The sequence below is a fragment of the Epinephelus moara genome, chromosome 19 (assembly GCF_006386435.1).
Source record: "Epinephelus moara isolate mb chromosome 19, YSFRI_EMoa_1.0, whole genome shotgun sequence".
NCBI classification, from domain to species: Eukaryota; Metazoa; Chordata; class Actinopteri; order Perciformes; family Serranidae; genus Epinephelus; species Epinephelus moara.
In genome coordinates, this window is record NC_065524.1 from 5,472,688 (window position 1) to 5,485,950 (window position 13,263).

A 13,263-nucleotide genomic window follows, 5' to 3' on the forward strand; every position below is an offset into this window, starting at 1 on the left:
TGCTCCAACACTGACTGACAGCTGACTCCACTCATTCACACTCACCACTGCCCCAGGGCCGCTACAATATGATATCTACAGAGATAGCACTGGCGATCTGAACCGGTCAGTGGCGAAAAAAAGCTCTTTTATACAGGACGCATTTGCCCCCATTACCGTTTTAGCTCGTTTCGCGCCTCAATACTGAACCAATTTTAGAACGAGTGGTACCTATGAATCATACGCACACATAGACATGGGGAAATAGAGCCCAGGTTGAAAAATACCGAAGTTGTCCTTTAAGTAAAGAATCAGAATGCTTATTTCACAACCAAACATTTATCATTTTGGTTGCAGTTTGCAAAAGCAAAACCATTTTTCTCTGTGACTTATCACTGGGTGCAAATCACCCGCCTAGCATTACACATTTTTTAATCCTATGACTTTACCTCCAGTGCTGTTGCATAAAAGGCTGCTTTTGTTCAGAAAATCCCGCCTGTTGGCACAGTCATTCTGTCTATTAGCCTACAAATCATCACACTGCGCCCAGTTACTATTACACAACTATACATGTGTAAATTCCACCAGCTGGCCTGAGAACTGCAATACTGTATGTCACCATTGGATAAAAGCACTATCCGGTTCTCATGTGAAAAATGGATTCATCTTAGTAAACACAAGACCATGAGACCTGTAGGAAAATGTCTACTGTGAGTATGTTTCTATAGTGCCTTTCCCACTCCACAAAAAACCTGCTAACACTTGCTAACATCTGGCTTTTTATTGCAATGGTAAAGGTTAAATGGTTGGATGACTCTGCAGCAGTCATGGGTATTTATCGGCTCTGATCAGCATTGATGAAAATACAACACTGAATGCACAAATTTTAGCCCCTTCAGCATAAAGATCCAGTGACGCGCCACAACAAAATACCATCTGTCTCCACCCAGGCAATGCTCAAATGTCAATCCAATTTATTGGGCACTGAGTTTGAAAGACATACTAAGTCATATGCCTTTTCCACCAAAATTATTGCATGTATGCAGGTTTTTTTAAACACTGGTGAACCTGCTAAAAATAGGCTATATACTCCTTTTGCATTGCCAATAGACAAGAGTGGCTCTGTAGCAGACAAGCATGGCTTTCTGTGTGTGTGTGGTGTTTTTTTTTTTTTTAATGTGTCCTGTTTTACATCACGGGCAGGTCGAAGACCAGGTAGAGAGGGACAGGGACGCCTACTTCTTTTTATATATCTCTTAGTTATTCAATCTCTGTTTCAAACTAGGTGCAATCTAATTTGTATCTATGTTTGAGTGCTGTTTAGACAGAGACAAACAGTATTTTTGCGGTGGCCTTTCATTGTATTTTGCGAGTAAATTAGCTAAAATAAGCATGTTCATGGGTGTTGGGTTCAAATCAATGCTGATCAGAGCCAGAGACAATAAATACCTGTGTCTACAGCAGTTATTTGACTCGGGTGTGAGTATGTTTCTATAGCCAATTAAAAGCTTTCCCATTACATTTAAAAAACAGATGTTAGCAGGTGTTTGTGTTTCTTTTTTGTGCAGTGGAAAAGGGGCTTAAGAGATATATAAACAGAAGTAACCACTGTAAAGTTTCAAGCTGTTCTCACAAATTTTTCATATGTTTTCCTATGAAAAGCAATACACCCAAATTCGTACATATCCCACATATTTCGAAAGGCTGCGAGTCATTTTAAGTCATTTTAAGGTATGTCCTCAACATGTTTCTTTTCCTAAATCTAACCACAGTAACTTTTATTACCTGAACCTCAGTATCTTCATGTTAATTACATAACTGTAGGTGACATCATTTGTGGTGCACAAATTCGTAGGATTTCATACAAACTGTTGTGCAAGCATTTCTCGTAGGACATCAACCTGTTCTATGAGAATATTCGGAAAGTTTTCACAGGCCCCCATGCTGCTTTCTACGGTTCACTAACCTGTTTTCTGGCCTTTCCATGAAGTCGAACGTTGCAGACCAAAAAACAAAAACAAACAAACAAAAAACACACAATAAGGATGTAATTTGTTGTCTAATATGGAAAATCTGTTGTAGAATAAATGTTAATTCATGTTTCTTTAATCCATGACAGGCCTTCTTGCTCCTCTAAATCCTATATTTACACATCAAAATGCCCTCAAGTAATGTTGCTTAAGTCAGCATCAGTTGAGTTTGAAGTTTACAGGTTTTACCAGTAAATAAATCTGGAGGTTTGGAGTTAGAAAAAAGTGAGCTTAACAGACATCTGGAGCCCAATGCTAAGCTCTGCTGCAGGCTAGATACTGTACATAAGCTGCTACTGCAAAACACACATGAACTTCAGACAGACTTCTGCAGTGCTGAACAGATATAAACCAATATTCTGTTACTGCACTGTCTATTTCTCACTTACAATATCTACAGAAACATATTTTATTTTGTTTAAATATGTTGAATTATAATTTTATGGGTTATTGTTTGTCGGATGATTGAGCTAAGCTAACTAACGCTGATGTCAGCTGCCACTTGTTGCCATAGCAACGGTAAACATTCACATATGGGTGCTAAGTGCAGAGTGCAGAATCAAGCTTCATTGTAAATATAGTTAAGATACATTGTATTTAACACAGGATGTGGGATTTTAGTAGTTAGTAAACTTTTAGAAAAGAGCTATTTACCATCACTCTGACGTCAAACAATGGAGACAGGTAATAAAATACTGCGGTTATCCTATCTACAAGCAACCGCTAGCACCGGAGTCTTCCAAAAACTTCACCCTGGACTCTGGTTTTCAAAGAAACGCGGTTTCGGGGGCCCAAAAGTGCGGTTGCGTGTGGCCAAACAGCCAAATCGCAACAGCCAAATCGCATAGAATAATACACGGTTTCAGAAGTACACGGGTCCGTGTGGACTAGGCCTTAATCATGCAAGTAGAAAAACTGCAGTGTCTGCCACAGAAGCCTGTCCACTAAATTTAAAAAAGTAAAGATAAAGTGGCATCATTGGATAGGCCCAGGGCTGTCCAGCTCCTCAACGCTGAACACTGAAGCACTATTACCACTTTAACACTTTTCAATCCATGCACTTTATAAATTATTATTCTCTTAACTGTGAATGTTGTATGTTGCAGTGTATGTGCTAATTTTGTGTTGCTGATTGTGTTTTCATAGCTACTGTCATGCCCTTTTTAACTGCCCCTTGGAGATAAATAAAGTGATTTGAATTGAATTGAATTGAATTGAATTGAATTGAATTGAATAGCCAGTGGGGATAAGGAGTCCTTGGAAAAAGAAATTCTGGGCGTAAAATTGATTCTGCCTGTTCTGCTCTTCACTCTGCTCGGGTGGAGAAAGGAGCAGAGCTGTCAAGTGGTCACCACCAAAGCAATATGACCAATAACTGTGAAATGAGAGGCTGTGACCTATCCTGTTTGTGACATTTATGGACAGGATCTCTAGGTGCAGCCAGAGGAAGGAAGGGGTCTAGTTTGGGGACCTTAGAATTACATCTCTTCTTTTTGCAGATGATGTGGTTCTGTTGGCTTCATCACACTGTGACCTCCAGCATGCACTGTGGTGGTTTGCAGCCGAGTGTACCCTTTGGGTAGGGAGAGAGTTATTCCCTCAATCAATCAATCAATCAATCAATCAATCAATTTTATTTATAAAGCCCAATATCACAAATCACAATTTGCCTCACAGGGCTTTACAGCATACAACATCCCTCTGTCCTTATGACCCTCGCAGCGGATAAGGAAAAATTCCCCCCAAAAAAACCCTTTAACGGGGGAAAAAAAAAGGTAGAAACCTCAGGAAGAGCAACTGAGGAGGGATCCCTCTTCCAGGACGGACAGACGTGCAATAGATGTCGTACAGAACAGATCAACATGAAAAATTAACAGTAATCCATATGACACAATGAGACAGAAAGAAAGACAGACACAGAGAGAGATGCAGGACAGATGGTAATTTTAAAACGGATTTTAAATTCAATTCTGGATTTTACAGGGAGCCAATGCAGAGAAGCTGAAACATGAGAAATATGATCTTGTCTCTTAGTTCCTGTTAGTACAAGTGCCGCTGCGTTCTGAATTTGCTGGAGAGTTTTTAAAGACTTATTAGAGCTACCTGATAATGGGGAGTTACAGTAATCCAGCCTAGAGGTAACAAAAGCCTGGACCAATTTTTCTGCATCTTTTCAGGTCAGGAGGGGCCTAATTTTCACAATATTAGGCAGAAGAAAAAATGCAGTCCGTGAGATTTGTTTTAAATGGGAATTAAAAGACAAATCTTGGTCAAATATTACTCTGAGGTTTCTTATGGTAGTGCTAGAGGCCAAAGCAATGCCATCCAGAGAAACTATATCATCAATTTTTGAGGTGTTTGGGCCAAGAACAATAACTTCAGTTTTGTCTGAATTTAACATAAGGACATTGGTGTTCATCCAGGTTTTAATGTCTTTAAGACATGTTTGAAATTTTGGTGTTCATCCAGGTTTTAATGTCTTTAAGACATGTTTGAAATTTAGTTAATTGATCAGTTTCTTCTGGCTTTATTGATAAATACAATTGTGTATCATCTGCATAACAATGGAAATTTACAGAGATATTTCTAATGATGTTACCCAAGGGAAGCTTATACAAAGTGAATAGGATTGGTCAAGCAAGGGAATTCAAGTATCTTGGGGTCTTGTTCACAAGTGAGGGTAGAAAGGAGCGTGAGATGGATCAGCGGTTTGGTGCAACTCCTACAGTGATGCGGGCGCTGTGCCTGACTGGTGTGGTGAAGAGGGAGCTGAGCTGGAAGGTAAAGCTTTCGATTTACTGGTCCATCTACATCCCAACCCTCAGCTATGGCCATGAGCTCTGGGTAGTGACCAAAAGAATGAGAGTTTATGAGTTGTGGGGTGGCTGGGCTCAGCCTTAGAGATAGGGTGGGGAGCTCGGACATCCAGAAGGAGCTTGGAGTAGAGCCGCTGCTCCTTCACATCCAAAGCTGTCAGTTGAGGTGGTTTGGGCATCTGATCAGGATGCCTCCTGGGTGCCTCGCTTTGGAGGTGTTCTGTGCACATCTGGTAGGAGGCCCCAGGGCAGACCCAGAACACGCTGAAAGGAATTACATATCTCATCTGGCCTGGGAACGCCTTGGAGTCCCCCAGGAGGAGCTGGAAAGCATTGCTGAGGAGAGGGATGTCTGGGGTGCTTTGCTTGGCTTGCAGCGCCCAGACCCGGCCCACGATAAGTGGATGAAGATGGATGGATGGATGTTCTGCATTAAGTAAAAATGCTCATATTTCACAAATTAGTATTAAGTAAAGTGAACAAGAAAGTACATATTTTTAAAATATTGAACATCATAGACTGGGAAAATATGACTTGACCTTTACAAACATACATTATCATTACTTGTCTCCTCCTTAAAGTGATTTTTTTATCCTTTGACTTGGGCCATCTGTCTGATGGGTTGTATTAAAACAAGATGTTACTTGCATTGATACTCCATTAACTGCCCTTACAATAAAAGGCCTTTTTGCAGTACTAATGTATCTAATAATACCAAGGGTTTGACAAATGTGTGCACACTACTTCTGTTCATTTCAGGTGTGGAAACCTGAGGCTATAGGCTATAACCCCATTTCATTTATTGGCAAAAAAGACAGAAAGGCTTTAAATAAGTGGGTAGCAGACATTATTACCCATCTGCCCCCCAACGCTACCACGAGAAATTTCTTGGAGAAGATGCAGAAGCCTTGTTAACTTTTCTTAACTAGGGGTAAGAGAAAGGGTTTTTTTGCTCAGTAGTAATGACTGTTTAAAATACATGTATTTTTCTTTATTAAAATTACTATAATGCCTCAAACAGTGACCAGGTAGACATTAACACACCAGGACAGAAATCAGACAGTAATGCTTTAGATGAGTAATCCTGGTTCTTCGTCTCTATGTGTCAACCCTGTGATGGTCTGGCAACCTGTCCAGGTAGTACCCCATCTCTTGCCCAATGTCAGCTGGGACAGGCTCCAGCCCCCATGACCCTTAACAGGATAAGCGACTATGAATAATGACTGAACTAATGAGTAATCCAAAAGAACAAAAATGTTAAAAACAGCATAATTATACTGTCTAATTTATTAAATAAAGCGATGGAAATATACATCATGCTTAGTTGGCATGCACGGTATAGGCACAGGGACTGGGAGCTTATCTATCCTTGTTGTTTCCCCCACCCTTTTTTTTGGGACCACAACCCTCGCCAAAGGTGTTTGTTTAAGTAAGTAAGTAAGTAAATAAAATTTATTTGTATAGCACTTCTCACAGAGAGAACTCACAAAGTGCTTCACAGGATTAAAACACAAACCAAGAATACATACATACAAACAGAGACACAAAATGAAACAGCAGCAGTTGTTGCAAAACTAAATCACTTAAGACAAGTTGAAGAATGCCTGCCTATAGAGGTAGGTTTTAAGGTGCTTCTTAAAAACTTCAACAGATGCTGCGGCTCTCAAATTCTGTGGGAGGGCATTCCACAATCTGGGCGCAATGGACTCAAAGGCCCGGCCACCTCTAGTGCTGAGCCTAGTGCGAGGAACTGCCAACAGGCCATGATTGGCCGACCTAAGTTTCCTACTAGGAGCGTATACATGCAGCAGGTCAGACAGATACTGACCATGAAGAGCTCTATATGTTAAAACAAGGATTTTGAACTGGATCCTAAAGCTGACAGGAAGCCAGTGTAGGGAGGCCAGGACAGGAGTAATATGGCAGCTTTTGGATGATTTGGTAAACAGCCTGGCAGTGGCATTCTGCACCAGTTGAAGGCGATCTACAGAAGTTTTACTGAGACACATGAAAAGAGAATTGCAATAATCCAGAAGTGATGACACAAAGGAATGAATGATCATTTCCAGTTCAGCATGTGATACAACCGATCTCAGTTTTGCAATGTTTTTAAGGTGGAAAAAGCATGTACGGGTCAACGCATGGATGTGTTTATCAAAGTGCATGGCCTGGTCAAAAATAACTGCGAGATTTCTCAGGTTGGAGCGGATATTTGAATTCAGAGACCTAATACAGCTAGCCACCTTAGAACCAGTACAGTCAGGAACGACAATAAGGACCTCTGTCTTAGCAGCGTTAAGCTGGAGGAAATTGTTGACCATCCAGTCATTAATTGCAGACAAACAGTCATGCAGTACATTCAGACTGTCGGTCCTGTCAGGATTAAAAGAAAAATACAGCTGAATGTCATCTGCGTACATATGATATGATACACCTTCAAAACTGCTGATAATGTTTCCAAGAGGAAGCATATACAGAGCGAACAAAATTGAACCCAACACTGAGCCCTGAGGCACCCCACAAGAAAGGGGGATGGACTCGGACATAAGAGGACCAGATGCTACAGAGAAACTTCTACCAGAGAGGTAGGAGGCAAACCAGTCAAGGGCACTGCCTGAAATGCCAACACAGTCACTAAGCCTATCTAACAGGATGTGGTGATCCACGGTATTGCACTAGGATGGTACATCTACCAGTGTCAGAGGCCATCATAATGTCATTAGACACTCTAAGGGCCCTATTTAGATGGTCTAAAGCGGACGGCGGAGGGCGCATAATCCATGTCGCAAGTGTCATTGCTATTTAGATGCAGGCACAGTTGTCATTTTCACGCCCTGCGCCCTCGTCGTCTAACTAGCAAATGAACTTGCGCTTCTCTGGGTGTGTTGGTCTAAAAATGAGGAGTGGTCAGGCGCAGTCATGGCGCGTTGCTAGTTAGATGACGTAAAAAGCAAATGCGCCAGTGACCAACAAAAACCTGGTCTAAAGTCAACGGCGCAGTATTTCGCTGTTAAACAAGTTAGTAATATGCGTCTCTAGGCGGGTGCACAACGCGCGTGCACTCTGCTCAGACACACACGGAGCAGCCACACATATGCAAAAGATAACAAATAAAAATATGATTACAATGTGAAAGGTTATTATTGTGCACATTAAAATATTTATCAGAAACACGTCTTAATGGTCAGTCATTAATCAGAATGATCTAATCGCAGTAATAATGATCATCATAATCTGTAATAATGACAAATGAAATTGTGAAATTATCTGACCAATCAATCATTTTTTTGATTGAAAACCAAAGCCCACACATTGCATTTATTTTAACATGTTATACTAGGCTACATTATATTATATTATTATATTGTTATCTGAGTGTAGAGAGGACACACATGCAAATAAGAGGCAGAACACAGCTCTAGGAAACATGTGAAAACAATTAACAAACGTGGGTGGGGGAGAAAACGCTGAACAGGTCCTAGCTGCAGGATCAGCACCTTGGGGAGCTCCGCGGCAGTCCTGACAGCTGTGCTCTGTTATATGATGAAAACAGGTTTGAATAATATTCCACAGATATTTAGTAAGATCTTTCTTGTATTAGTGATCCCACGCCTGCTTTACCTCGGGGAGCTTGGGTGCCTGTCTGCTGTCCCCGTAGATCTGGTTCTGACGGGCCTTCACCTCCCGCACGAGGAGATCCGTCTCCTCAGCTGTAAAACGCTCACTCTTTCCAGTTGGTAGGTCCGCCATCTAACTAGCTCTCCGCCATGCGCTCCAATCGCGCCTCTTTTAAAGGGAATGAGAGGTGACACTCTGATTGGCTTATTGAATGATACGCCCAAAACACACCCATGACTAATTCACAGAGTAAGTCCAACCCTTTTAGACTCTCCGCCATGGCGCACAGTCTAAAAACGCGCTGTCTAACTAGCAAGTGACTGGGACACGCCCATGCGCCGCACGCCTGGCGCTTCGCGTTTTAGACCATCTAAATAGGGCCCTAAGAAGTGCTGTCTCAGTGGAATGCTTCTGAAGGTAACCAGATTGAAATTTGTCAAGGATACAATGCTTATTTAGGGCAGGGACTAGTTGGTTAACAACAACTTTTTCTAAAATCTTTGAAATAAAAGGCAACTTAGAAATGGGCCTAAAGTTGCCAAATAATGAAGGGTCCAGATTGGGCTTCTTAAGAAGTGGCTGGACAACCACCTGTTTAAAATAGGAGGGGAAGCAGCCAGAGACCAGTGAGCTATTAATAATACAGAGCAGGGAAGAGCCGATGGAGCCAAAAACTTTTTTCAGTAGAGACGTGGGCAAGACGTCTAATGGGCTTGAGGAGATCTTCATACTGCTCACTAGCTTAGTTAAATCTTGTAGGGGGATGGGCAAGAAACGATCCAGTATTGGCTGCCATAAAGGAGGAGCAGGGGGAGGAGCAGAAGAGGGGGTAATACTTGCTCTAACACTAGCAACTTTGTTGACAAAAATTACAGAAAATTGTTATAGTCATTAACAGAGAAGACAGGCACCACAGGGGGCTGGGAACAGACAAGATTATTTATAGTGTCAAAAACAACTTTGGGATTCCGCCTATTAGAGGAAATGAGGTCAGCAAAATAAGAGGCCCGAGCAGCTTTATCCATTGAGTTATACTCCGTTAAGAGTTCTTTAAAATAAATACTATGGACCGGAAGCTTTGTAGACTTCCACAGGCGCTTGATACGGCGACATTTGCGCTTAAAACAACGAATATCATCATTAATCCAGCGGGTAGAATTAACAGTAGCTACTGTACAGGATTTCAGAGGAGCAATCTCGTCTAAAATGATGGAGCAATGTAAGTTAAAAGTGTGAACTAGAGAATTAGCGTCACTCTCATCACCAAAAAGCTGCCCTATGCTGTTGTTAAAAACAGAGGAGAATTTCTCGACAGACAGGTCATTTAAAGGGCCACTGTGTAAAATGGGTTGAAAACCGTTGAAAACAGTGACATCAGTGGTCAAATTCTAGATTGCAGGGCTCACTCGCTCACCCCTCCTGTTGGGTAAATGACAGTGGCCTCGTAGGGACAAAAAACCTTGCGCAGACACAGGTTTTCAGGAGTAGGTCTATCTAGCGACGAGGTGATGTTTATTTAGAAATCTAAACCATGTTACAATGTTGTAATGAATCCCTCACGAGCAGGAGACCAGAGTAGCGTTCGGGAAAAAGGCCAGTTTATTTGAGCACTCCAAAAACTCCGGTAACACTCCAGGGGGTAAAAGACTCTGTCCCAAACTCTGACTCTAATAGCGTAACACACACACTCCATACACACATACTCGTTTACAATACCAAGTGGGTACCTCTGCTCCACCAATCTCCAGCTCGCACACTGACAGACAGCGTAGCCTGTAAACAGAGCTCAGCTGTTTATCTAGCCTAGCAATATCTCCGGACTATAGCAGCTGCAATGGACGACTTTGAACGCGATTTTGAAGAGTTTCTTGTAGCGGACACAGACCCAGAGCCATGCCTGTTTGAGCCGGAGTACACAGATGAGAGCCGGAGTACACTGAGCGGGCGAGAAGAGAGGCTGAATCCTCCGCTCCAATTTTGCTGCACAGAATGGGATTTGGTGCTACCATCGTTGGGGAGCTATATCATCAGGAGGAAAAGCGCTGCAGAGAGTGCATCACAAGGAGTGAAGTTGCGTCTTCTTTTCCTCGCAGATGACGGTTCGGGTTCATTCTCTCCTGTTGCGTGGTAAGTGTGGTCCATTCGCAAACTTTAGAACTAAAAAAACTTTTTACTACTCTCCATCGACGAACTACTAACACTCTCTGCTGTTTCCTCCTCCTTCTTCCTTCCTTTCGCTGTCTTCGTTGGTTTATTTATACACGCGAAACGCGTTCTCTGGCTGGCTGGATTGTCCGCTCAGTCTGCCGTACATACAAGGCGGCGCAAGATGGCGACCTCTCTAAAGCAAGGCCCTTGCTATATATATATATATATAAAAGCATAATTATAAGGCTACGAAAACCAAACAAATTTTATTTTATAGCGATTATACACTTATATAAACATATTAATGGGTAGAATATTCAGATTCAGATTCAGATTTGACAATAAACCATGCCAAATATTACACACTGGCACTTTAACATACGTGAACAAATAACACGCTTTCTGAGTGTACAATCAGTGTTAAAAGACACATTAAGGAGAACGCATTCGTGATAAGTCACAAGCAGCTCCTCAGAGCCGATAATGTCTAATTTTAATCCATGCGTGAAAACCAGGTCCAGAGTGTTGTCCTCAATGTGTGTTGGGCCGCTGACTTGTTGGGTAAAATTGAAAGAATCAGTGACTTTTAAAAAGTTCACTGCAAAGGTGTTTGTGGTGTCATTTACGGCCATGTTAAAATCACCAAGAAGGAGGATTTTAATTATGGAGGCTAAGAAGTCACTGAATTTGGATAAGAAAGAGCCATTAACACCAGGAGGGTGATAAATTAAAACACTATAAAATGGGTTAGCATGGCCAACTTCAGTCACTAAGAGTTCAAATGAGATAAAAGTTCCAGAGCTCACTCTCCGAGAGGAGAAGGGAGTTTAAGGGATATACATAAAGTAAATTTGTATTTAGGTGACCTCTACAGCACAGCAACCCAACACCAACACCCACAAAGCAGAGCAGGGTGACACCCCAAATGAGGAGCAGCCAGAGATCATATCCATTCTTCATCTTGTTCTTGTGTCTCCCACTCTCTTTCCTCCACTGTCTCTTTTCCTCTACCACTGTCACAGCTATGCTACCTCCACACTCCTAACCTCGTCCACCTCCAGTTCTGTGCTCTCAGTCTTTACGACGCTGAAAGAGGGGACAAATACATTTCATTCACCAACACCCTTCACCACCCCTTTCTCTCCTCCGTTATCGCCACAGATCAACCACCTCCACAATCTCATCATTTACCTGGAGCCTCAATATAGCCCTGAGATCCAGTAATCTGGATATTATATATTTAACAAAGGTTTTTCCTTAAACCGTTTCACACAAATAATCTTACTTCACCTCTGGCCATTTAGCAACTGAAGCAATCATGATGGTGGATAATCCTGATAGTGGACACATTTAAGAAGTGCTTCCAACCTCATGAGTTGAGGCTAAATAGAGATACCTTGACATGATTTTCAGTAAGGCAGCAATGCCTCGATGTGCAGCGCTTAACAAAAGGTACCCAACTTTGAATAGGTTAACAAAACACACCTAGGCTACCTTATCTGTGGCCACTGTGAAATACAACATTCCTAGCCCTCAAACTAGTAATGGTACCTCAAGAGGAGAGGCTTCTCAAACTTTTGATCGGATAGCCTGCAGACAGATTCAGGTTTCCCAAGCCAAAGAGTCTCATTACTGGGGCACTGGACGGAGTGACTGTATTCTGTTGACGAGATATTTCATTTATTAGTGAAAACTGATTCAGATTGTCTATTCCTCTCACTCCTGATTTGAAGTACTTAGCTAATTCAGTTTCAGCAGTGGTGGCAGAGGTGTCCTAATCCACTTCAAAGGAAAATAACTCCTTCTCTTTGGTAGAACCCCAGCACTGTGTTTTCCCTGGTTGCAGCTCCTGTTTTCTGTCGCAGAATGGCAATAAGTGCATCCAATCATCGACAAGGAATTACTGTCCAATAGCAGCTACCTATTACGGTTTGAATCTCACCGAATGTTGTGTTTTGGGAAATGTCATTGTATTTTCTGAAATGTTGAAGTGTTTTTCCGAAATGTTATCGTAAGTGCTGTTAAATAATGTGTAGTTTGGGCCCTAGGCCTTTTTGGGGTATTTTTCCTGCCTTTACTTTTAAGCTCATATCACAGTCATTATAAAGGCTACATACACATGCTATATCTTGGGTTTTTTTCAGGACAATCTAGGCTATCCAGATTTGCCATCATTGTCCTTCTATGTGCCTGCATTTTATATAACTTTTTATATCAATGAAAAAAATGTGTGACTAAATTCTTACATTTTTACATGTATCTCACCATAGCAAGTTGAAAGTAGACATATTCTGCCATATATGAAGAGGGGAGACTCTCTGGAATCTGGCAATATAAGAACCATGATGGTGGGACATTCTGTCACTTCACAGTTGTCCAAAACATGTGATTTGTGCCAGGCGGACATGATTGCCAGTATTTTTTCATTCTTGCAAGAAATTCCATTGACTCATTCACAAAAATGTGTTTTATTTGAAAGAAACATGCAATATTTACATCTAAGATAATAGAAAAATAGTGATAATATTATTCCTCACTATATGAAGTGACTGATAACTGATAACGCGTAATATTGCGAAAATTAGGCCCTTCCTGACCCGAAAAGAAAAATTGGTCCACGCTTTTGTTACCTCTAGGCTGGATTACTGTAACTCTCTATTATCAGGTAGCTC